Source organism: Engystomops pustulosus, chromosome 4 (assembly GCF_040894005.1).
Source record: "Engystomops pustulosus chromosome 4, aEngPut4.maternal, whole genome shotgun sequence".
Classification (NCBI taxonomy): domain Eukaryota; kingdom Metazoa; phylum Chordata; class Amphibia; order Anura; family Leptodactylidae; genus Engystomops; species Engystomops pustulosus.
The window spans coordinates 165509587-165535786 of NC_092414.1; the positions used below are offsets into that span (position 1 = coordinate 165509587).

A 26200-nucleotide genomic window follows, 5' to 3' on the forward strand; every position below is an offset into this window, starting at 1 on the left:
AGGAGTTTGGAGATATGAGACAGATAAGAAACTGATCAGTAGTTAACAGCACTGGATGGGCACAGGGAAGATTTATTTAGTAACGGGGTTTCCTTTGGGTACTCCTGTTTCCTCCCACACTAACATACTGTTAGGTTTAGATTGTAAGTCCCATGGGGGACAGGGACCAATTTGACAAGCTTTGTGCGGCCCTGCAAAAGAATGTTTAATAGCAAGATATAAACATATAAACATAAATGCTAAATTATTCTGTAAAGTCACCTGAAATGACAAGTATACTGTAATGCTAATTAAATATAAATATTTTCCAATCTAGTGATTGCAAAATGTGACTACTCCCTAACCCTGTCAAAGCTTATTCACTCATGCATTTCACAAGGCAATGAATGTTAAAGTAATTTGCCTACTTAGATATTAATATATATTACATTTAATGTCATAGAGATTGTAAAAGCAAGGCAAATAAAACTTACTGAAAAAATATGTTTTATGGATAAAATTACTTTCCAGTAGCCATCATTATTATAATGGTTGATTATTTTATTATATTTATTATTATATTATTTTTATTTTAATTTGTGTCAAACTTTATATTTATGTTAATATTGTGGCTGCCACAAAGGAATATGCTATTTTAATTATAAAGAAAGTATTTGGGGAGTGTCAATAAAAGTGCAGGCTTTAAGCTTACCCACAACCTTTTTCCCTGCCTACTACCCTGACCCTGTGCTAACCTACAGGTAGTGATTGGTCAACTTTCCTTTCTCTGAGTATGAGCTCAGAACAGATGACAAACAAACAGCTAGACCAGTGATGGCGAACCTATGACACGCATGTCAGCACTGACACGCATAGTCATTTTTGGTGACACACGGCCGCCCAGCGCCCGCTATCAGCCCCCCTCCCTGTGTAATGTGCTGCCCCTGTGTAATTGCTACCCCTATGTTAATGTCCCGCCCCCGTCCCTGTGTTTCTGCCCCATGCTTACCTGTCCGGCGCCGCGTTGGTCCGCCCACCGTCTGCAACTCCTCCGGCTCCTCCAGGCTGCAATGCACGCTGCTCGTCAAGTGACTGAGGCGACCTGACGTCAGGTTACGTCATTCACATGACCCAAGGTGCGCGGTGCAACCTGGAGGAGCCGAGCCGCCATTATCGTCAGACCTGCAGTAAAGCTACAGAGAAGAAGACATCACTGGGTAAGTATATAAGTTTATTATTATATTATATTTAAAGGGAGGGTGCTCGGGGTTTTTTAGTAGTAAAGGGAGGGCACTAGGGGTATTTTAGTAGTAAAGGGAGGGCGCTAGGGGTATTTTAGTAGTAAAGGGAGGGCGCTAGGGGTATTTTAGTAGTAAAGGGAGGCCGCTAGGGGTATTTTAGTAGTAAAGGGAGGCCGCTAGGGGTATTTTATTAGGGAAGGAAGGCCGCTAGGGGCATTTTAGTAGTAAAGGGAGGCCGCTAGGGGTATTTTATTAGGGAAGGAAGGCCGCTAGGGGCATTTTAATAGTAAGGGGAGGCCGCTGCTGGACATGTTATTAATAAGGGGAGGCCGCTGCTGGACATGTTATTAATAAGGGGAGGCCGCTGCTGGACATGTTATTACTAAATTAGTTTTTTTTCTAAAGGTGACAAAGCACCCGAGTTATGCTCAGTTTTTTTGGCGAATTTTGACACACCAAGCTCAAAAGGTTGCCCATCACTGAGCTAGACAAACACAATCGATTCAGGACAACCAGGCGAAGATAGAGGAGAGGTACAGAATCATGAGGCAAAGAGTAGTCAAAAAACTTAGCGACTCTTAAAAGAGTCAGAATATACAGCAATATAGTAGTATAAGATAAGTAATACAACAATTGCAGAAACTAGTGTGAATTGAGAAGTTAGTATATGTAGAGTAGCTAGACACAGTCCCAGTGTCTCATTGGTTTTGCTAACTATCACTCAAACCACACCTGAAATACACACTAAGCTCCAAGATGAAACCACCTAGCTTACTTCAGACAACACACCCACCTCAGCCAAGGGAACTAACTCTGCAGGGTATGGTGTCAATCACAGCTTCAAGCAGAGAAGTCCTGGGTGTGGTTTACTAACTCAGAACTCTGAAGCAAGAACCCACTGAATTAGTTCAGACAGGGAGTCAATCCAGTTTAGAATAATAATGTAGTGACATGCACCTCAATTGTATTTTGTACTGGAAAAGGGGCACACAGTGCCACATGTGCATGGCTAATTTACCAAGATTTACTCCTACATTTACAGTGTGACAAGGAGTGGCAAGTAGTATGTAACATTGTCCCAGTCATGCATTGTATCAGTCATGCATAATTCCATGGAGTGTGTCACATAGTGAACTGGATCTGAAGATTTATACACCTTTGAATACTTACAAATTACTTGTAATATAGTGTCATTTTGCATGGTATATGGTCTTTTATAAATGTAAAATAAGTTGTATTCCTTCGAGAAAAGCTTAATTGGCATTTGGATAAGTTCAAATTGTGTTCTGTTTATTGATTTTTCGATTGCTACTGTCAATTTTACAACTTGCCTTCTCTGATTGTGAAGCGGCAAGTTCAGAGCTCAGTGAGTACTCACTGTGAAGTTACCGGGGCACATTTATCAAAATGTTGGTGCAGCTTCAACATGGGGCAAGCGACACACTTCTGTTGGATATTGGATGATAAATGTGGTGCACGGTCCGACTGTGCATCGGAACGCCCCTTTATGTGCAGAAATTTGTGTCACATCAGGTATTGTGCAGCCGCAACACAAATGAGTCATGTGCAACATGTGTCTTTGACACTTCTTAAATACATGTGCAAGCAGTTTGCATGTGAAAGAACATGCACAGTCCGTTGAAAAAGTTTTCCAACGGAAAAGCCCAATGTCTTTGCCACAATCCTTTCTCTTTGATTCTTGATCTATCTACTCTGACATAGTTGTGACTATAGGAAAAGCTGTCAAATAATACAAATAAGCTATTGTCACAGATGGCTACACAGCGCTGTACAGTAGGTTAGGTTAGCTAGATGCAAAAGAGTAAAACTTAATAGGAGGAAGAGTTGCCAGACCTTAGGCTAATGGACATTCTTTGTTAACTGACCGACCACAGTATTAGACCACGGACTTAATTTAAAAAGGTAATAGCTTTCATTTACAATAATTACCTGAAATGATGTGGCCTGAACATATGATGGACTCTGGGTTGATGGACAGCATCAGGATGCAATTTTACTGGTGGCAGTAGCAAAGACACATTGGATGGAATATATTGACAATGAACAGACAATTTTGTAAAAGTCTTCCTCAACCAAAAGCATTGCTGTTTCTTGCGTGAATGACCACTGTACAGTATGGATATTGCATGTTACTGCAAATGATGGTAGACCTTCTGAACCAAGAATATAGCAAGAGTGCTCTCATTAAATTTCCAATACCCTCATCAGAGAGACCGTTGACAGAGAGACTGCCAGCCAAAGACCTTATTACAATATCTGGAGCAATGTTATGATGTTATCTGCATTATTTTTGTGCATATTTATTTGATGGTTTCAATGTTCACTGGCTTGAACATTCAATCCCTATAATAATTAATATTGTATGTCAAAGAACCACTGTATCTTTATATTGGTTGTCTTTCTGTATTTTTGATAATCCCCTAAAAAGATTTAAAGTGATAATTTTAAAGTGAGTCTGTCACTGTATCCTGTACATGTATCATCAAGTAATGACTAGTGATGAGTGGATCTGAACCCGCAGACTCTAGTTACAATTTTGGGTTTGGCTCACCCCTCTCCCACTGCCATTTAACACCCATGATCAGTGCTGGCATACAGTAATGCCTTGGGCATGGCGCCATTTTGCAGAGGACCGTCATCCATATCATTAGGGAATGATGATGTAACAGCAACAAATGGTATCTGTTTGATGTTCGACTGGTCCACTCCTTCCTAGCAATGACCTTTTCTATTGTGCCCCTTCACAGTTTTTCTGTAAGGTCAAGATATAAGCTTGTTAAAATATCACATTGGCATGTGCAAACGTTAAGGGGTTTGCCGCTTGACCTCATGTTTGTGTAATTTGTGTGTAAGTGTAGGGGGCAGGGTATTAGGTAATTTACCAATAGGCATTTATTATATGTTCTGCTCTGCTTTCTTGATATGTAAAGTGAAGCCTCTGGTCTTTTACCTCATGAGCCAGACATTCCTGTCCATAAAATGACCACAGAAAGAGGCAGGGTAATTGCTCATGGACAGATAAGATCACATGACCCTCCATCTGTGGCCTTTTTATGAAAACAGGAGCCTTCACGTTACATATGAAGAACTTTTTTTTAAAATCAACATTAAATATTTATTGAAAGGAACTGAGAGAGACAAGCTGTGCAAAATACTAACCACGCTCACGTTGGTCACACAGGACCTATAAAGGAAACCGTATAGGTGTACATAAATGAATACAGCCCATACGGGGTAAGGAGTTTTCTCTTCCGGAACATAGGTATAGACTAGAGATGAGCGAACATACTCGTCCGAGCTTGATGCTCGATCGAGTATTAGCGTACTCGTAACTGCTCGTTGCTCGGACGAGTATTTCGCCCGCTCGAGAAAATGGCAGCTCCCGCCGTTTTGCTTTTTGGCGGCCAGAAACAGAGCCAATCACAAGCCAGGAGACTCTGCACTCCACCCAGCATGACGTGGTACCCTTACACGTCGATAGCAGTGGTTGGCTGGCCAGATCAGGTGACCCTGGGATAGACTAGCCGCTGCCCGCGCTGCTCGGATCATTCTCTGTCTGGATGCTGCTAGGGAGAGAGCTGCTGCTGGTCAGGGAAAGCGTTAGGGTGTTCTATTAGCTTACTGTTAGGCAGGAGTGATTCTACAACAGCCCTTCTTAGGGCTACAATAACGTTATCCTTTTTTTTTTTATTTGCTTGTGGCTGGGCTTGCTGGCACTAGTAGTGCAGCTAGTACCATATTGTGAGGAATTAGCAGGGGGACTTGCTACCGTTGTGTTTAGCTCTTAGTGACACACATATCCACCTCAAACACCAAAGTGGGAAAATTTATTAGGGGTTTGATTTCAATTAGGCACAGTCTGCCAGTTTCTTTTTATTTTACGTTTATTTTTTTCATAACTCAGCGTCATCTCATCTGGCATAGTAGTGTGCTTTAATACTTGGCTAGAAAATAGCCATAGGAGAATCCAAACGGCTTACTTACGCCTACAGTAGCGTTATATATATTTGATTTCTGGTTGATCTGCTGGTGGCTGTAGTTGTTGCAGTGCATCTACTAGCAAATTGTGAGCAATTTGGAGTGAGACTTGCGACCACTGTGTTTTGCGCTTAGTGACGCACATATCCATCGCAAAGACCGAAGTGGGAAAATTTATTAGGGCCCGGGGTTGGATTTCAATTAGGCACAGTCTGCCATTTCCTTTTTTATTTTACGTTTATTTTTTTCATAACTCAGCGTCATCTCATCTGGCATAGTAGTGTGCTTTAATACTTGGCTAGAAAATAGCCATAGGAGAATCCAAACGGCTTACTTACGCCTACAGTAGCGTTATATATATTTGATTTCTGGTTGATCTGCTGGTGGCTGTAGTTGTTGCAGTGCATCTACTAGCAAATTGTGAGCAATTTGGAGTGAGACTTGCGACCACTGTGTTTTGCGCTTAGTGACGCACATATCCATCGCAAAGACCGAAGTGGGAAAATTTATTAGGGCCCGGGGTTGGATTTCAATTAGGCACAGTCTGCCATTTCCTTTTTTATTTTACGTTTATTTTTTTCATAACTCAGCGTCATCTCATCTGGCATAGTAGTGTGCTTTAATACTTGGCTAGAAAATAGCCATAGGAGAATCCAAACGGCTTACTTACGCCTACAGTAGCGTTATATATATTTGATTTCTGGTTGATCTGCTGGTGGCTGTAGTTGTTGCAGTGCATCTACTAGCAAATTGTGAGCAATTTGGAGTGAGACTTGCGACCACTGTGTTTTGCGCTTAGTGACGCACATATCCATCGCAAAGACCGAAGTGGGAAAATTTATTAGGGCCCGGGGTTGGATTTCAATTAGGCACAGTCTGCCATTTCCTTTTTTATTTTACGTTTATTTTTTTCATAACTCAGCGTCATCTCATCTGGCATAGTAGTGTGCTTTAATACTTGGCTAGAAAATAGCCATAGGAGAATCCAAACGGCTTACTTACGCCTACAGTCGCGTTATATATATTTGATTTCTGGTTGATCTGCTGGTGGCTGTAGTTGTTGCAGTGCATCTACTAGCAAATTGTGAGCAATTTGGAGTGAGACTTGCGACCACTGTGTTTTGCGCTTAGTGACGCACATATCCATCGCAAAGACCGAAGTGGGAAAATTTATTAGGGCCCGGGGTTGGATTTCAATTAGGCACAGTCTGCCATTTCCTTTTTTATTTTACGTTTATTTTTTTCATAACTCAGCGTCATCTCATCTGGCATAGCAGTGTGCTTTCATACTTGGCTAGAAAATAGCCATAGCAATAGGATAGCATCGTTTGGTTTTAAAAACTAAAAAACACACAAAAAAAAAAAAACACAAAAAAAATTGTTCAAAATGTTTAACCCGAGGGCTAGGGGTAGAGGACGAGGGCGGGGACGTGGGCGTCCAACTACTGCAGGGGTCAGAGGCCGTGGTCCTGGGCGGGGTGAGACACCACCTGCTGATGAGGGAGCAGGGGGACGCCGCAGAGCTACACTCCCTAGGTTCATGTCTGAAGTTACTGGGACTTGTGGTAGAGCACTGTTGAGGCCAGAACAGTGCGAACAGGTGATGTCGTGGATTGCCGACAATGCTTCGAGCAATTTGTCCACCAGTCAGTCTTCCACGCAGTCCACCCATGTCACCGAAATCGGCACTCCTCCAGCTCCTGCACCTCAGCCTCCTCCCCCCCAGTCTGCCCCCTCCCAGCAAAATTTGCCATTTGAACCGGCATACTCTGAGGAACTGTTTTCTGGACCCTTCCCACAGTCACAAACCACTTGTCCGGTTGCTGATGAGCAATTTTCCGATGCCCAGGTTTTCCACCAGTCGCAGTCTGTGGGTGATGATGACCTTGTTGACGTAGTGGAAGAAGTGTGTAAAGAGTTGTCCGACGATGAGGAGACACGGTTGTCAGACAGTGGGGAAGTTGTTGTCAGGGCAGGAAGTCCGAGGGGGGAGCAGACTGAGGGATCGGAGGATGATGAGGTGACAGACCCAAGCTGGGTTGAGAGGCCGGGTGAACACAGTGCTTCTGAGACGGAGGAGAGTCCTCGACCAGAACAGGTTGGAAGAGGCAGTGGTGGGGCCAGACGGAGAGGCAGGGCCAGAACTGGTGCATCAGCGCCAAATGTGTCAACTAGTGAAGCTCCCGTGGCGAGGGCTCCTGCGGCGAGGGCTAGATTTTCAGAAGTCTGGAGGTTCTTTAAGGAAACACCGGATGACCGACGGACTGTGGTGTGCCACATCTGCCAAACCAGGATCAGCAGGGGTTCCACCACTACTAGCTAAACACCCCACTCAGTGGCAACAAGCGTGTTCACCTCCGGCCGTGCACACCACTGCTCCTTCCCCTGTGTCAGCTGATAGTCAGCCCCCTGCCCAGGACCCTGCCACAAAAACCCCATCGTCGCCTCCACGATCCTCCACAGCATCCACCAGCGTTCAGCTCTCCATACCCCAGACGCTGGAGCGGAAACGCAAATATAGTGCAACCCACCCGCACGCCCAAGCCCTTAATGTGCACATCTCCAGATTGCTAAGCCTGGAGATGCTGCCCTATAGGCTAGTAGAGACCGAGGCCTTTCGCAGCCTCATGGCGGCGGCCGCCCCTCGGTATTCGGTCCCCAGCCGCCACTACTTTTCCCGATGTGCCGTCCCAGCCCTGCACCAGCACGTGTCAGACAACATAATCCGTGCCCTGACCAACGCCATTTCTGACAAGGTCCACCTGACCACGGACACGTGGACGAGTGCTGCCGGGCAGGGCCACTATATATCGCTGACGGCACATTGGGTTAACTTGGTGGAGGCTGGGACCGAGTCTGACCCTGCGGCTGGTCATATACTGCCGACGCCGAGGATTGCGGGGCCTACCTCGGTCCAGGTGTTTCAGGCCTACTATGCCTCCTCCTCCTCCCACCCCTCCTCCACCTCCTCCTCCGAACGACCATCCGTGGGCATGGCGCCTTCAGTCGGTAGCTCTAGGCACAGCAGCAGTGCCGTCGCTAAGCGACAGCAGGCGGTGCTGAAACTGCTGAGCCTAGGCGATAAAAGGCACACCGCCCAAGAACTATTACAGGGCATCACGGCGCAGACTGATCTGTGGCTGGCACCGCTGAACCTGAAGCCAGGCATGGTTGTGTGTGACAACGGCTGTAACCTGGTGGCGGCTCTGCAACTCGGCAGACTGACACATGTGCCATGCCTGGCCCATGTGTTAAATCTGATTGTTCAGCGTTTCCTCAAGACATACCCCAATCTGTCTGATTTGCTCACGAAGGTGCGCCGCATCTGTGCGCAGTTCAGGAAGTCCAGCACAGATGCTGCCACTCTAAGGGCAGCGCAGCGCCGCCTCCAACTGCCCGCTCACCGACTGTTGTGCGACGTGCCCACGAGGTGGAATTCAACACTGACCATGTTATCCAGAGTTTACCAGCAGCGCCGAGCGATTGTAGACTGCCAGATGTCAACTTCCACCAGAACTGGTAGTCAGGTCAGTCAGCTTCCTCAAGTCTACAATGAGGAGTGGACGTGGATGTCTGATATCTGTCAGGTGCTGAGTAACTTTGAGGAGTCAACACAGATGGTCAGTGGCGATGCCGCCATCATCAGCCTCACCATCCCGCTGCTTGGCCTGTTGAAAAACTCTCTGGTCAGCATGAAGTCGGAAGCTTTGCGCTCCTCACAAGAGACGGGGGAAGAAGATTCCCTTGTTGATAGCCAAAGCACCCTTAGGTCTGTTTCTCAGCGCATATCGGAGGAGGTGGAGGAGGATGAGGAGGAAGAGGAGGAGAATGTTGGCGAGACACAAGAGGGGACCATTGTTGAGTCCTTCACTGTTGAGCGTGTATGGGCAGAAGAAGAGGAGTTGGAGGAGGAGGAAATGGACAGTCAGGCCAGTGAGGGGAGTGAATTCTTACGCGTTGGTACTCTGGCGCATATGGCAGATTTCATGCTAGGCTGCCTATCCCGTGACCCTCGCGTTCAAAGAATTTATTCCAGCACCGATTACTGGGTGTTCACTCTCCTGGACCCACGGTACAAGCAAAATCTTTCCACTCTCATCCCTGGAGAGGAAAGGAGTGTGAGAATGCATGAATACCAGCAGGCCCTGGTGCACAAGCTGAAACAGTATTTCCCTTCTGACAGCGCTAGCGGCAGAGTGCGTAGTTCTGCGGGACAAGTAGCGAGGGAGAGTAGGCGAGCAGGCAGCTTGTCCAGCACTGGCAAGGGTACGCTTTACAAGGCTTTTGCCAGCTTTATGTCACCCCAGCAAGACACTGTCACCTGTCCCCAGTCTCGGCAGAGTAGGGCTGATCTTTACAGAAAGATGGTGAGGGAGTACGTAGCTGACCATACCATCGTCCTAAATGATCACACAGCTCCCTACAACTACTGGGTTTCAAAGCTGGACATGTGGCACGAACTGGCGCTGTACGCCTTGGAGGTTCTTGCCTGCCCTGCCGCTAGCGTCTTGTCCGAGCGGGTTTTCAGTGCAGCTGGTGGCATCATCACCGATAAGCGTACACGCCTGTCGACTGACAGCGCTGACAGGCTGACGCTTATCAAGATGAATAAAGCCTGGATTTCTCCTAATTTCCAATCTCCACCAGGTGAAGGAAGCTCAACCTGAATAATTTATCCACTCCTCCTCCTCCTCATTTTCCTCCTTCTCCTCCTCTTTGTACAGTAAAGCAGAGGAAACTGGCTATTTTTTTACAGGGCCCACTGGCTCTAGCTATAGTACTTTATGCATTTAATATTTATGGAGGGCCACCGACCCGGTCCTCTGTTTTAAACAATTTTTGGGAGTGCCACATACAGGCACTCAATCTATTCAATTTTTCTGGAGGGCCACCTACCTGCTCCTCTGGTTTGAAAACTTTTTTGGACTGCCACATACAGGCACTCAATCTATTCCATTTTTATGGAGGGCCACCTACCTGCTCCTCTGGTTTGAAAACTTTTTTGGACTGCCACATACAGGCACTCAATCTATTCCATTTTTATGGAGGGCCACCTACCTGCTCCTCTGGTTTGAAAACTTTTTTGGACTGCCACATACAGGCACTCAATCTATTCCATTTTTCTGGAGGGCCACCTACCTGCTCCTCTGGTTTGAAAACTTTTTTGGACTGCCACATACAGGCACTATCCAAATTGAATTGTCTCCATAGCAGCCTCCACACGTTGTCTCCATTGCTACCTCCAAAATTCGTCCATATAGCTGCCTCCATACATTGTCCCTTTATCAAACGAGGTGTGTCAGGCCGAAATTTGGGTTGTTTTCATGGATTCCACATCAAAGTTGTTAACTTTGTCGCCACCCTGCTGTGTTATCCACAAAGTACACTGGCAAACTTTTACCATTTACGGATATTATTTCAGCGCTTCTTGCGCATCTGTTTACATTCCCCTCACCCGCCATATCCTAAACTTATAAGAACGCTACTACACTTGATCTTATACAAAAGGTTCTTAGAAGTGCTGTTTGGGGAGTAGCCTAGAGACAGGGGCTTGGATTGGCGAAAGCTCGTCTGGCAGCGGAGCGCCAGCTCCATGCCAAGAACCAACTAACATAGTTTTAACTGCAGCACCTTTAATCTACTACTAGTTCACTGCCTCCATACATGGCCGCCTTATCAAACGTGCTGTGTCAGGCAGAATTTTGGGTTGTTTTCATGGCTTCCACAACAAACTTGTTAACTTTGTCGCCACCCTGCTGTGTAATCCTCAAAATATACTGGCAAACTTTTACCATTTACGGATATTATTTCAGCGCTTCTTGCGCATCTGTTTACATTCCCCTCACCCGCCATATCCTAAACTTATAAGAACGCTACTACACTTGATCTTATACAAAAGGTTCTTAGAAGTGCTGTTTGGGGAGTAGCCTAGAGACAGGGGCTTGGATTGGCGAAAGCTCGCCTGGCAGCGGAGCGCCAGCCCCATGCCAAGAACCAACTAACATAGTTTTAACTGCAGCACCTTTAATCTACTACTAGTTCACTGCCTGCATACATGGCCGCCTTATCAAACGTGCTGTGTCAGGCAGAATTTTGGGTTGTTTTCATGGCTTCCACAACAAACTTGTTAACTTTGTCGCCACCCTGCTGTGTAATCCTCAAAATATACTGGCAAACTTTTACCATTTACGGATATTATTTCAGCGCTTCTTGCGCATCTGTTTATATTCCCCTCACCCGCCATATTCCAAACTTATAAGAACGCTACTACACTTAACTTGGTGCAGGCTGGGACCGAGTCTGACCCTGGGGCTGGTCATATACTGCCGACGCAGAGGATTGCGGGGCCTACCTCGGTCCAGGTGTTTCAGGCCTACTATGCCTCCTCCCACCCCTCCTCCACCTCCTCCTCCTCCTCCGAATTACCATCCGTGGGCATGGCACCATCAGTCGGTAGCTCTAGGCACAGCAGCAGTGCCGTCGCTAAGCGACAGCAGGCGGTGCTCAAACTGCTGAGCCTAGGTGATAAAAGGCACACCGCCCAAGAGCTATTACAGGGCATTCCGCATCAAACTTGTTAACTTTGTCGCCACCGTGCTGTGTAAGCCACAAAATATACTGGAAAACTTTTTTCATTTACGGATATTATTTCAGCGCTTCTTGCGCAGATGTTTACATTCCCCTCACCCGCCATATCCCAAACTTATAAGAACGCTACTACACTTGATCTTATACAAAAGGTTCTTAGAAGTGCTGTTTGGGGAGTAGCCTAGAGACAGGGGCTTGGATTGGCAAAAGCTCGCCTGGCAGCGGAGCGCCAGCTCCATGCCAAGATCCAACTAACATAGTTTTAACTGCAGCACCTTTAATCTACTACTAGTTCACTGCCTCCATACATGGTCCCCTTATCAAACGAGCTGTGTCAGGCAGAATTTTGGATTGTTTTCATGGCTTCCATGTTAACTTTGTCGCCACCCTGCTGTGTAATCCACAAAATATACTGGCAAACTTTTATCATGTACCGATATTATTTGAGCGCTTCTTGCTCACCTCCTTTGGTTCCTCTCTGCCACCCATTGGTTTGAAGCCTGAGTCCATTTAGGGTATGTTGCCATGCCACTCTCTAGCCTGCCGCTGCTGCCGCTGCCTCTGCATGCCGTCCCCTATAGTGTCAGGGTCAATTATTGGATGTTTTAGATGCTATCTAGCCTCATTCGGTCACTCTGTCATGGCCATGCTGTTGCCCATAATTTTGGCATAATGGTGCGATTAAGCAGCCTCAGAGTCATCCATGCATGCTGCCCCTGCTGTTTCCTGTCCATTTCCGTGGTGTTTCCATCCTTTTCTGAGGTTCCCAGGTGTTTGGCCAAGCTTCCCTGTGCAGAGCCTTGGTCCCCTTGAAAAATGCTCGAGTCTCCCATTGACTTCAATGGGGCTCATTACTCGAAACGAGCACTCGAGCATCGGGAAAAGTTCGTCTCGAATAACGAGTACCCGAGCATTTTAGTGCTCGCTCATCTCTAGTATAGACGCCAGTATGATAGGCTTACAAGAATATAGGTTTGAGGATCAAGCAAAGTGTATTAATAGTGCACAGAAGAATACAGAACAAAACAAACACAAAGTAAGAAAAAAAGGTACAAGACACCTGCACCGCATCACCAGCGCAGGGTATACACTACAAAGCAGCAGGGGGCGACAGTCCCTGCGTCATGAAGGGCATCATGTAAATGAGCAATTAAGTAGGAATTGGAGAAGCAGCAGTGAATGGAGAGGTAAGCCATGAATCCCGAATATTATGAAACTTTTTTCCTGTCTTTCTCTATGAATAAATACCCTTTTTTTTAGGGGAAGGGTAGTGTTAACCGACTTGATCCAGTCACAGAGGAGAGAGGGGTAGGTAGCCAGCCAAATCAAGCCACTGTCTTTCTGGCACAATACAGGGTTTCTTTCTGAAGTAGACTGGAAGACCTCCAGGTCAACTAGGAGAAGGCATATTTTAGGGTCCTCAGGGACTGCCACACCCATCCTGTCGAACAGAAATTTATGGGCCTGTTCCCAGAATGCCCTAATCACAGGACACCACAACATTAAGTGAAGGAAAGTCCCCGAAACCACAGTGTGCTTAGGGAATATGTTGGAAATCCCAGACAATATTTGCTGACTCGTGAAGCCTGGTGAAGCAAATAAATTTGTGACATCCTATCCCCCAGACATGGGGAGTCTACTTTAGGTGTATAGATAGCAATATCCCACTTCTCATTCTCCCAGCAGACCCTTGCAGTGACAATTATCCTTTTAATGTGGGCATATGATAGTTCACTGTAAAGGTGAGAAATATGGGCTCTACTGGGGGCCTGCAGGAGAAGGGAGTGGATAGGAAAGGGGGGGGGGGTACAGAACTTTAAATAGGTGTATATTGGAGCCACACCTACACACACATTACAAAAACATGTAACAGGTAATGTGGACAACCCTTTTAATTTAACTGGTCAAGATAGCAGGGAGCAGCTGTAACTAGTTTTGATGTCATCATGCTAAATCCTCATCTGTGAGATATAAGTGACTGGTGCGGCGCCAGTCTAATGCCCTGCAGATCTACCAGCAATATTTAGTGATTTATTTATCTTATTTCCCCCCGTTTCTGTGCTCTTTTGGCGCCTGTTGTGAGTCTATTTTTTGCAGCTCATTTGTCTTTGTGGTTTTGGCTCTTTGTCAAAGGTAGGTTTTATTTGCGCCTTGTTAGGCACAAATAAAAAAAAAACTGTGCAATTGGTTGCGCAAATTATACCTTTGCCTTTCCTAAACATGGTCAGAACTGTTGTGCAATTGCGCAATCATTTCTATTATTTAATAATTCCTTTATTTATATAGTGCACACTGATTATGCAGAGCTTCACAGAGATTGTCCCTGTCCCCTATAGGGCTCACAGTCTAATCAACCTACCAGTATGTTTTGGAGTGTGGGAGGAAACTGGAGGACTTGGAGGAAACCCACGCAAACATGGAGAGAATATACAAACTCTATGCAGATTTTGACCCTGGGACTTGAACCAGCACTGCAAGGCTTTAATGCTAACCACTAAGCCACCGTGCTACCCCTGAGGCGTAACATTCCAAAAAAGTGCGAAATAGGCGCAAAACAGCCATTTCTCAGCAAAAAGGTGCAAAAACACCAATGGCAAGGAAAAAAGAAAAGATAAATGACCCCCTTAGTGTCTTTTAGTGATGACCACATGACTAAATTAAGTTACTCTCATCCCACTAGGCACCCTAGAGGGACTAGTCACTCTAAGGTTAAAAAGTTTATTACTTCACTTTTCAGTAACAGAGACCTCAGTCAATGGGCACCATTACTCACATGGCGACAGTAAGGTGTCGAAACAGGCACCTGACGCACACATACATTACAGTATAGTATTGTTACCTAACACCAAATAAAATATTTTTCTCATTAGCTGGAAGGGAATATGCATAAACCTAATAATAATTTCCATGCAAATATGTATATACGTAAATCTCTGTAGCTACTTTTATAAAAATGGGTGTAGCAAACAATGAAGCAGGGAAGTACAGCTGCCAAGAACATCTGATACTGGCAGAGGTTCAGGGCATGATTAAGGTAAGGAGTCAGTGCATATAACTATATACCTACTGCTGTCTTACAGATGTAATATCGGATAAACATGCTTCCTGATTTATATGTAACACAGATGTAACATATGTTAAAGGTCTGTAAGTATTGAGAAACGTTATTATAGAAATATTCTGTTATTAGGTACATTCTAAGCTGAATTGCTTTTATAATAGATGGTTAATGTCTTGTTAACAACAATATTATTCCTAGTGCAACTATGGAAAATTATTCATTAGTGTTTTGTTCTAAGTGTTTTTGTGCCACATATTTTCCTTTGGTCCAAAAGACTGTAGTTACAACTATTACAAATAACTACAATGACTACATTCCCCTGTGGTTTATGCACATGTGAACCTCATGCTATTGTGCACACTTCTTAACCATTTGAGGACCCAGCTCATTTTCACCTTAAGGACCTAGCCGATTTTTCAAACATGCAGATTTTCAGATTGTTTTTCGTGACTTAGTGATACATTTTGGTTGAAATGTCTCGCATTTATTTATAAAAAAAATTGAGCACAATTTTAACATTTTTGAAAAGTTAGTGATTTTCCGATTTCTAAATGCTATGTTCTTCATACAGTTGGTTTAACCTCCCAAATAGGTTAATAACTAACATTAACCATGTGTCTGCTTTATCTTGACATAATTTTTTAATGTTACTTTATTAGGATGTTAGCTTACAAAATCAATTTTGCAGATTTTCAAGATAATTTTGGATGCAATTGTTTGATAGACCATTTTATAGAGGTGTTAAAAGTTCTATTTCTTAGAAACTCCCGACTATTAGAGTACTCAGCCTATGCCCCCGGGGCAGTCATGGAGACTACCGGCAACCCCGAACCCATCGTGCAGGTGTGGGAGCCCAATAGACACCACTGTCATGTTTGACTATTGCGTTCCTAGCTGTTACATCAGAGGCCAGCATCAGTCGCACACAGCTGGGCTCCCCATACAGTTACATTGTTCATGCAGGACGAAAATGCACATCCAAGTGCGTTGGCTTGGACGTGCATGGCAAGGAGTTAACTTTTCTTTCTTTGTTTTATACATCGTATAACATAGATACTGGGGCTTATTTACTAAGGGCCACGGATTGCACTTTCGTCGGACTGTTCCTGGTATCTGGGATTTGCGCCGCTGGGACAGGTATTTAGAAGGGGATTATGTCGCACACGACCGGATTTTTACACAGCAGCGGTGGCTTTCATGCCAGTTGGATGATCTGACTGATTCGGACTGAGCGCAGAATTTAAGTCTTAAATTGTGTTGCAAGCATTGCACTTGCATTCAGCAGGAAGAAGAAGGTGAACTCCAGCAGACCTGAGCAGGGAAGCGACACATCCAGGATATCGGGTGCACGATCTCAGTGAATTGCGCCAGAGTGCATAGTCGTCGGAATAATGTAAACAAGTATATGTGCCCCAATATGTTTATGTTCTCTGGGTCAGTACGATTGCAGAGATATCCCAAAAAACATAGTTTTTTATGTGTGAATTATTTTGCATTAGTAAAAACTTATTTGGAGAGAAAAATCACATTCGCATCTCTGTCTTCAAAGAGGCATCATCAAAGAGGTAACATTTTGTTTTTTTGTTGATTGAGTGATTGTGTGATGTTTTGTACTTTTTATTTTAATCATTGAGGTGTAAATGAGACTTTTTGATCACTTTTCATTACATTTTTTGTTTGGATGCGTAAAACTCCAAATTTTTTTGGGTGGTTTTGTATAATATTTTTACTGTAAGCACTGTATGGGTTCAGTAATGTTTATATTTTATTGTACAGATTTTTACTGACATGGCGATAGCTGATATATACTGTATGTGTGGTGATTTTCACTTTTTTAAATTTAGACACCATAAAATTCTTACAAAGCAACTGTGCTTTTTTTTTTAACGCATGTTATCCCCATCCACAAGATAGGGAATGAGAAGTTGGTCGGTAAAGGTCCAACAGCTGGGACCCCACTGATCATAAGAACAGAAAGGAATCCAGCATGCTGAGCATGGATCCCGCCGCTCCATTGATTATTATGGAAGTTTTGGTAATTGGCAAGCACATTGCTCAGTAATCTCCAGCACCCTATTCACTGTCTATGTGAGTGCTAAAGACACCCAAGCAATGTACTCATCAGTTTCAAACATTCCCATACTAATAAATGGTGCACATGATCAATCTTTGGACCTCCAGCGGAATTTCTTCCCAAAGTATCTACCCCTTGGCTATATATAACACACCATGGTGGAGATGTATCATAAGTCTCTTAGAGAAGAACTGTTCTTGTTGCCCATGGCAACCAATCAGAGCTCAGCTTTCATTTTCCACAGCTGTTTATAAAATTAAAGCTGAGCTCTGATTGGTTTCCATGGGCAATTAGAACAGTTTTACCTCAGAAACTTGATGATAAATATCCCCCATAATTTTATCAGTACAGTTTACTATTATCAGTACAAAAACTCGCAAATTTACTTGAAAACCTAATCTTGATTTATAGTATTTTCCTTTTTTTGCAATCTCAGTTTTGATATCAATCCCATGATGTTTCAGCACAGCATCACATCAATATTTAATCCATATATGTTAGCTAAGAGTGCCTGTGATTATCCTCTGAATCTACATTGTACATTCTTAATACCATACAGGGAACTGAAATGCTAGCTCCCTATTTAATATAAGGTATTTATATTATTATTATTATTAATGTGAGGGACCTAAGGTAACAAATTATTGGGTTTTTACCCATCCATTTCACTGAAGAGAGTCTGTAATGATTGACCTATAGCTATTCATAAACTAAAGTATAGACAGTGGGGCACATTCTTTGTGCCAGTTTTATGGTGGACTCTCACATTCTTTCATGTGTAAACTGCTTGTACTTGTATTTAAGTAGGGTCCACGCCACATATGTGTCGCACGCAACCCTTTTGTGTCGCAGCTGCACTTTTCTTCAAGCGTCACAACTTTCGTCACTGATGGCAGCATTACGGTGCATAGTCGGATCGTGTGCCACATTTAACATGGAAAGTCAGGCAGAAGTTTGTTGCACACTCTATGTTAAAGGCGCACCAAGAAAAAGTGGGTGTACTCTATCGGGGCAGTTCAGGGGGCGCCACATTCATAAAGAACGGGCACTATCCATCCTAAATGTGCCCAAGTGTGTCATTCAATGGGATGGAGTGCCCTTCAAAAATGTCCCCTACACTGTGGCATATTTCATTGGATAACACAATTCGCTGTATTATCTGAAAACACAAAACAAAGTTACGTAATTGATAGTGAGGGTAGGGTAACGTCTACCTGCAGCCAGATAAAACTGAATACTGTGATTGGCTTCCTACAAACTGATTGTCAGCATCTTCTCTTAGGGCGGCACAAACAGTTCCTCCAACATCTGCCGAGAGGTTTGTAAGGAGTCAAGCAGATGTGCTTTTCCCCCTGGCTTTAAAGGAAGGACCATGCACGCAAAGCTTGAGCAAGCAACTGATATTGCATTGTTTTATAAGGATGTACTACATTGTTTCGAGCATGTTGCTTGCAAAACTCATCCCCTTAATGAAATCCAGCGCCCCTCTGGCCCAAGTAGTAGTGAAGGAAGTTGGCCGAGTTACATATTGCAAATCATTGTAGTGCACAGTCTGCCTATTGTGTAAGTAGTTTCCCATGTCTATTCTATCCTGGATGACCTGGCACTAAATACGTGTTTACTTATGTGGATCTGGTTTTGATTTTGTCCTGGCATTGCTTCTTCTGGTCTGATGAGTTCCCTGTGTTTGTCCTGAATATTACATTCTCACCTGATGACTTCTACATTAGGGAACAACAATAATGTATAATGTATGTATAATAATGCAGCTTATATACAAAGATCTACATACAGGTACTCTAAGCAGCATTTGACAGGTGCTTGGTTTACAATTATCCATGAATCTATACATATACACAATATATGATTGTACTGTATAGTGCCTCTGTACAGCGGGATGTCATTCAAGCAGATATAACAGTCTGGAAGTCAAAGCTTCATAGGGGGCGGAAGTGGCAATTAGCAAGATATGGACAAATATTAGAAACAGATGGATCAGAGAGGGGCCTATTTCCATTAACCCCTGTAGGACACAGTAACTTATGGCTTTGAAGACCTAACACATTATTTTTGTTTTAGCCTGTCAACACATTACCCCATAAGGTATATATATATATATCTATATATCTATATATGTATATACCGTGTTCCAAATTATTATGCACATGATATTTACCTCTGATTTCCTAAATGGTCGGTGCAAATGACAGTCAGTATTTTAAAAATCTTTTTATGAACAAACCTCCCAATGATAACAGTATATTCTTCAAAATAACAAAAAAATCAAAATGCACAAATTATTATGCACGGCAGATTGTAAAGGTTGTAAAGAACTGAAAATGGTCATTTGTTAAATTTGCAGCATAAGGAGGTCACATTCATGAAAATCAAAACCTATCTCGATCCAAAATCTCCTAACAGGCGAAGTTACATGGTAACATAGGATGCTTCTTTGATATCACCTTCACAATTCATCCATTGAACTTATGAGTTTTTGGAGAGTTTCTGCTTAAATTTCTTTGCATAATGTCAGAATTTGCTGATTTGATGTGAACTGCCTCCCACCCTCATAGATCTTTTCTTGATGAAAAGGTTAGGGTTAGTGGGCCCAGACATACATGCACTAATTTACATACAGTCTTGTTTACTGATGAGTGTCGTGCAACCCTGGATGGTCCAGATGGATGGAGTAGTGGATAAGGTGGAATGCGGTGTCAGCAAGAATGTTGCAGAGTCATGTTTTGGGCCGGAATCATGGGGAGAGAACTGTTGGCCCCTTTAGGGTTACTGAAGGTGTGAAAATGACTTTGGAAAGTATATAGATACCTCTGTGTCATTGGCTTCTATGGCTATAAAAAGGAGAGCATCTCATGGTGTGGCCACCATCTTCCCCTGACCACAACCCAATAGAGAACCTTTGGAGTATCATCAAGCAAAAGATCTATGAGGGTGGAAGTTCATATCAAAACAGCAACTCTAGGAGGCTATTCTGACATCATACAAAGAAATTGAAGCAGAAACTCTCCAAAAACTCAGAAGTTCAATGGATGCAAGAATTGTGAAGGTCATATCTTATGATCTCAGTGAATGTGACCTCCTAATACTGCAAATTCAACAAATGACTATTTTCAGTTCTTTACAAACTATAAAATGTACATGCATAATGCCATGCATAATAATTTGGAACTGTGCACTTTCCAAATTTTGAAGAATATACTTCTATAAAGGGAGGTTCGATTAAAATTTGCTTTATACTCTAACTGGTGATGACTTTTATTATTCTGTCATTCTGACATTTAATTATTCTGTCATTTGCATCAACCATTTAGACAATCAGATATAAATATTATTTGCATAATAATTTGGAGTGTGGTATATATATATATATATATATATATATGTGTACTTTATGGGGCAAAAAAATAAATAAATAAAGCCATAATTCGTCCTACAGGGGTTAATGGAAATAGACCCCTCTGTGATCCATCTGCTTCTAATATGTGTCCATATCTTGCTAATTTTACTTCCGCTCCCTATGAAGCTTTGACTTCCAGACTGTTATCTCTGCTTGAATGACAGAGGCACTATACAGTATAATCATATATTGTGTATAAGTACAGTACTGAAAGTTTGGTCATCATACCTCCTCCTCCATGCTTCATGGTGGGAACCAGGCATCTAGAGTCCATTTGTTCACCTTTTCTGCGTCACACAAAGACGCAGTGGTTGGAACCAAAATTCCCAAATTTGGACTCATCAGACCAAAGCACAGATTTCCACTGGTCTAATGTCCATCCTTGTGTTCTTTAGCTCAAACAAGTCTTAAAAGTGGTTTCCTAGCAGCTATTTTACCATGAAGGCTGCTGCACACAGTCTCCTCTTACCAGTTGTTGTAGAGATTTGTCTACTGCTAGACGTCTGTGTGGCATTGACCCGGTCTCTAATCTGAGTTGCTGATAACCTGCGATTTCTGAGGCTGGTGACTTCGATGAACTTATCATCCACAGCAGAAGTGACTCTTGGTCTTCCTTTCCTTGAGAGGTCCTCATATGAGTCAGTTTCCTTTTGGCGATTGGCAACTGCACTTGGGGAGACTTTCAAAGTTTTCGCAATTTTTCGGACTGACTGATCTTCATTTCTTAAAGTAATGATAGCCACTCATTTTACTTAGCTTTTTTTTTCAAGCCATAATACAAATTCTTACAGTCCAGTTTTAACCCTTTTTATATCCTAATGCTATCCATAGTCCTAGTGTCATCCGAATTGTGGAGATTTTCACATGTGATTTGATGCGATGTAAGCTACTACCTTTTATTCAGCCTCTTTAAGGAACACATAAATGCAAAACTGCCCCCACTAGGATGACTGAGTGTCAGATTATAGCCCAATAGGCAGGACCTGGCATAGAATTATCCGGCCATCCTGTAGCTGGTGCAACCCGTGGAGAAGGATGAGCATTCCCCCATTGTCTTTAATGTGTGGGTTTTATGCACCACTTACATCAGAGTATTTTATGCTGTGAGATTCCCAGTTAGGATCAAATCAATAGCCCATGCAAAACATTAGATGTGCACAAAGCACAATTGACTATCCATGAGTCAGAGCTTTTTCCAAGTGCAGACTTAGACAGCAATACAACAAGAAAAAGATTTGTAGGCCTAAAAGAGAACTAAAATGACAAAACATTAACTGGACAACTCCTATAAGAAAATGTATGTGTATGTTGTAGAAATATCTTTGCTATTCCTGACTGATACTTCTTTAATTTTGTTAGTGTCTTTTTCACCACTGATGGCATTTTCTCAGTGATTCCATCAGTGGGATCAAGGAGGACAAGTCCCAATACACCATCCACTGTCTCAACAGGAAAATGTCAAGCTGTTGTCAGGGCTGCATACATAGTGCACACTGAGTGCAAATTGGATTTGCCTGCAAAGTTTTACTTAGATTTGTGGGATTATTAAGAATCTAACCTTCAGTTATGATTTTAGTTTCTATTAAAAGTTCATAATTAGTTTGAAAAGAAATAGACAATTTATATCAGTAAAAATTTTCTGCAAGTCTACCCCCTGGGACGTTACGACAGTGGTAGCAGCTATAGCAGCCGCTATGGGGACCGCAGTGTCAGGGAGCCACTTCATCCGACCTGCCACACTACAGAATGTGCACCATTATATACATATTCTGCTATACATTATACAGCATAATATATATATTACATATATGGGATGTATATATGCTGTATCTGTGAGATGTATATGCTGTTTGTATATGGTGTATGTGTGTATATACACTCACCGGCCACTTTATTAGGTACATCTGTCCAACTGCTCGTTAACACTTAATTTCTAATCAGCCAATCACATGGCGGCAACTCAGTGCATTTAGGCATGTAGACATGGTCAAGACAATCTCCTGCAGTTCAAACCGAGCATCAGTATGGGGAAGAAAGGTGATTTGAGTGCCTTTGAACGTGGCATGGTTGTTGGTGCCAGAAGGGCAGGTCTGAGTATTTCAGAAACTGCTGATCTACTGGGATTTTCACGCACAACCATCTCTAGGGTTTACAGAGAATGGTCCGAAAAAGAAAAAACATCCAGTGAGCGGCAGTTCTGTGGGCGGAAATGCCTTGTTGATGCCAGAGGTCAGAGGAGATCTGGCAGACTGGTTTGAGCTGATAGAAAGGCAACAGTGACTCAAATCGCCACCCATTACAACCAAGGTAGGCAGAAGAGCATCTCTGAACGCACAGTAGGTCGAACTTTGAGGCAGATGGGCTACAGCAGCAGAAGACCACACCGGGTGCCACTCCTTTCAGCTAAGAACAGGACAGTGAGGCTACAATTTGCACAAGCTCATCAAAATTGGACAGTAGAAGATTGGAAAAACGTTGCCTGGTCTGATGAGTCTCGATTTCTGCTGCGACATTCGGATGGTAGGGTCAGAATTTGGCGTCAACAACATGAAAGCATGGATCCATCCTGCCTTGTATCAACGGTTCAGGCTGGTGGTGGTGGTGTCTTGGTGTGGGGAATATTTTCTTGGCACTCTTTGGGCCCCTTGGTAACAATTGAGCATCGTTGCAACGCCACAGCCTACCTGAGTATTGTTGCTGACCATGTCCATCCCTTTATGACCACAATGTACCCAACATCTGATGGCTACTTTCAGCAGGATAATGCGCAATGTCATAAAGCTGGAATCATCTCAGACTGGTTTCTTGAACATGACAATGAGGTCACTGTACTCAAATGGCTTCCACAGTCACCAGATCTGAATCCAATAGAGCATCTTTGGGATGTGGTGGAACGGGAGATTTGCATCATGGATGTGCAGCCGACAAATCTGCGGCAACTGTGTGATGCCATCATGTCAATATGGACCAAAATCTCTGAGGAATTCTTCCAGCACCTTGTTGAATCTATGCCACGAAGAATGGAGGCAGTTCTGAAGGCAAAAGGGGGTCCAACCCGTTACTAGCATGGTGTACCTAATAAAGTGGCTGGTGAGTGTATATTTCTTTTATATATTACATGAGCACCTGCCCATTGGAAAAACTGCCCATGATCTAGTACAGCAGGATTTATGATAACAGAAAGGTTATGTTTCAGAATTTACCTGAACTATATACACACAAATACTTCAAAGATGATGTGTATATTATCTATAAATATATCTCTGTGTCATATTTCTTTCCCAAAGATCAGGACAGTAAATAGAAGGCTTGTGTTAGAATAAGAGCTTAATCTTTCCATATTATATAATGGTGGATGAGCAGATGATGAAATTTCTCTCCTTTGCCAAATTACAGAGTAATTATTTGCCTTCTGGAATGTCATGGTGAGAGAATAAGGTAATAAGATTATCCAAGACACACTATTTCCTGGTGTTTAATGCTGTGACATCAAACAATCAGCGTTTAACAATATCTTTAGATAATGATCCTTTGCTTGCGTTTGAAAAATTGCATCAATGAAAAGAGATATTATACAGCTGCCACATTTGGGCAATTTTTATAGTTGGTTTTAAGTTAGTTCAAAATCCCATCCATCCTTGGTTTTAGCAAACAAAATCATTTGATCCTAAATGAGAGATTTATAATATTCATATCTTTGCAATGGGACATGGTATGCCAGCAATGTTCTATAATAATAATAATAGATGTCTTACTGTTCTTGCTACCCCATAGGGATTTCCTTTAAGAAACTTCTTTAGCCCTGCTCTCCATGCTTGTCTGGAAGAAACTGAGAACCTAGAAACCCAGGAATGGGCTGCTGTATAGGGTTGTAAAATTGATGATTTCTTCTTTGATTTGTTTGTGAAGATTGAGAAGAGGTTCTGTAGCAACTTAGAAGCAAAATATGCCTAATAGTGCTGTTCTAAGCTCCAGCATGGACCCCAGTAATACTTCAAGGACAGTTCTTTAGGAGTTATGAGAACATTGTTGAGTGGTGTCTCCTGGGCCCTGGTTTAAAACATTCAGCTTGATCCCCCAACCTTCAGTTTGATGCACAGATCGCACAATTTATTTATTACAATTTTTATTAAAAGGTGTCATCATTCAAAAATGTTTGTGTTTTTTGCCTAATCTCATGTATGCACTGACAAAACTTTATAAATATTACATTTCCAGTTACTTTTAGTCCTTGCCAAAATATATGCTCAGTACTGAAGATCTTGATGGTGTGCTATAGATTATATTGAAGTAATTGAATTATACATCATCTTTTTTTCCTAATATTCCTGAATCATTTCCTGTGTCAGAGTCCCCAGGCAATGTTTAGTGACAAGTTAGGTTAAGTTCACATCTGTTTTGAAGCCTTTGTCACAGATTCATTCTTAAAATGTGATATTTGGAACAACATTGGTGTCTGTAATTTTTCTGTAACATGCAAGACTTCTGTTAATTTATAATGGACACGGATCAAAACAATCTGAACATAGCCATAAATTAAAAGATTAATGTTCCCTTATAATAGCATCCCTATGTATAGTGTTACTAGATGAAATGTGAGTTTATGAACTGGAGATATAACCTCACATGGTTGAATGAGGTTGGAAAAACATAACTGTCATTCTAATCCATGGGCTAGGTCTGGAATTGAAGGCAAAACCTGATTAAATAGGGATTCACTGTTGACCATGCTGAATATTGGGGAAACAAGAACTGTGTGCATTATATAACAATATAATTCACGGTGTCCAGTCCCCAGTATAGTGATCAGCACAGCACTTCTCATGTCCATGATCACAGACTACTGTGAAACCAGCTGTAACGGTACACAGACATGGGACTAGAGTCTCTGTGCGAAGAGTCCGGGAGGAGTAGTCTGTGGACCAGTGAACCCCCTGGACTACCACGGGAGATGGAGATGGTACTAGCCGACACCCGGGACCGGAGTTTAAGTGGCACCTGGTCTTCACCAGAGCCCGCCGCAAAGCGGGATGGTCTTGCTGTGGCGGGGTGCCACCAGGTCATTCCACCGTGGCAGCCAGGGAAACAGGGTATGGAGGATGAGTCCGGGCGGTGGGGTTACCGTGCCACATTGAAGGGCATGGGTGTACCCACGATCCGTACCGAGGATCGCGGGTGCGACTGTGACAACTGCCTTGGTGAATGTCTTTTTTGGGCTATATTGACAAAGCCAACATTGTACATTTTCCTTGTTGCATGACATATTACTGCTAGTTTTTTGTGGGCATTTAAAAAATTTTTTTAATGGCACTCCATGTAACATGTAATCAATCTTATGAATTTTTATGAAACATACTGAAATACTGTAGGTTTTCCATAAATTTAACAGTGTTCAACTTTCAGTATAAAGAACATACGGTAATTTTCTGAGCGGATACGAGAACAGGGATATCAAGTATTTTTTTACTTTGCAGAATAAAATAACTTTACACAAAAAAAGAAAATTTGTTTTAACCACATTCCCGTCCAAGATTTTCTTTGTTAATGGAGAACAAGAGGGCTTGTTTTTTTGTGGAATGAGTTTTTTAAATTGGTCTATGAATTGTTTTTTGGAAGTGAATGTGAAGAAAATGTTGAGATTTTTTTATTAAGTGTATTTTCACCATACAAAAAACAACCATTGATTTGGTTGTGTCATTGCTGACACAGTCATACCTGTTATGTGAATTTTTTGAAACACTTATTTAATTTTTTTTACTATGTTGTTCTACCTGTAATCAAAGAGGGAGAGGTAGCAGTCTTCCTCAGAAAGCACTTAGATGCTGCCCGAATCGGCCTGTTAG

At 42.8% G+C, this 26200-nt stretch overlaps 1 protein-coding gene across 3 annotated transcripts in view; it reads left to right on the plus strand.

The window, feature by feature from the left end:
• LOC140127593 (aminopeptidase Ey-like) overlaps positions 1–26200 on the plus strand; it is a 72028-nt gene that overhangs the window by 17245 nt on the left and 28583 nt on the right. Inside the window, exon 1 of one of the 3 annotated variants that reach the window (XM_072148457.1) lies at positions 14930–14950. The exons of the other annotated variants lie outside the window; for them this stretch is intronic. The gene's annotated coding sequence lies outside the window, so the exon portion shown is untranslated. Of the gene's footprint in view, positions 1–14929; positions 14951–26200 lie in introns of those variants that run through there. 3 annotated transcript variants of the gene reach the window in all.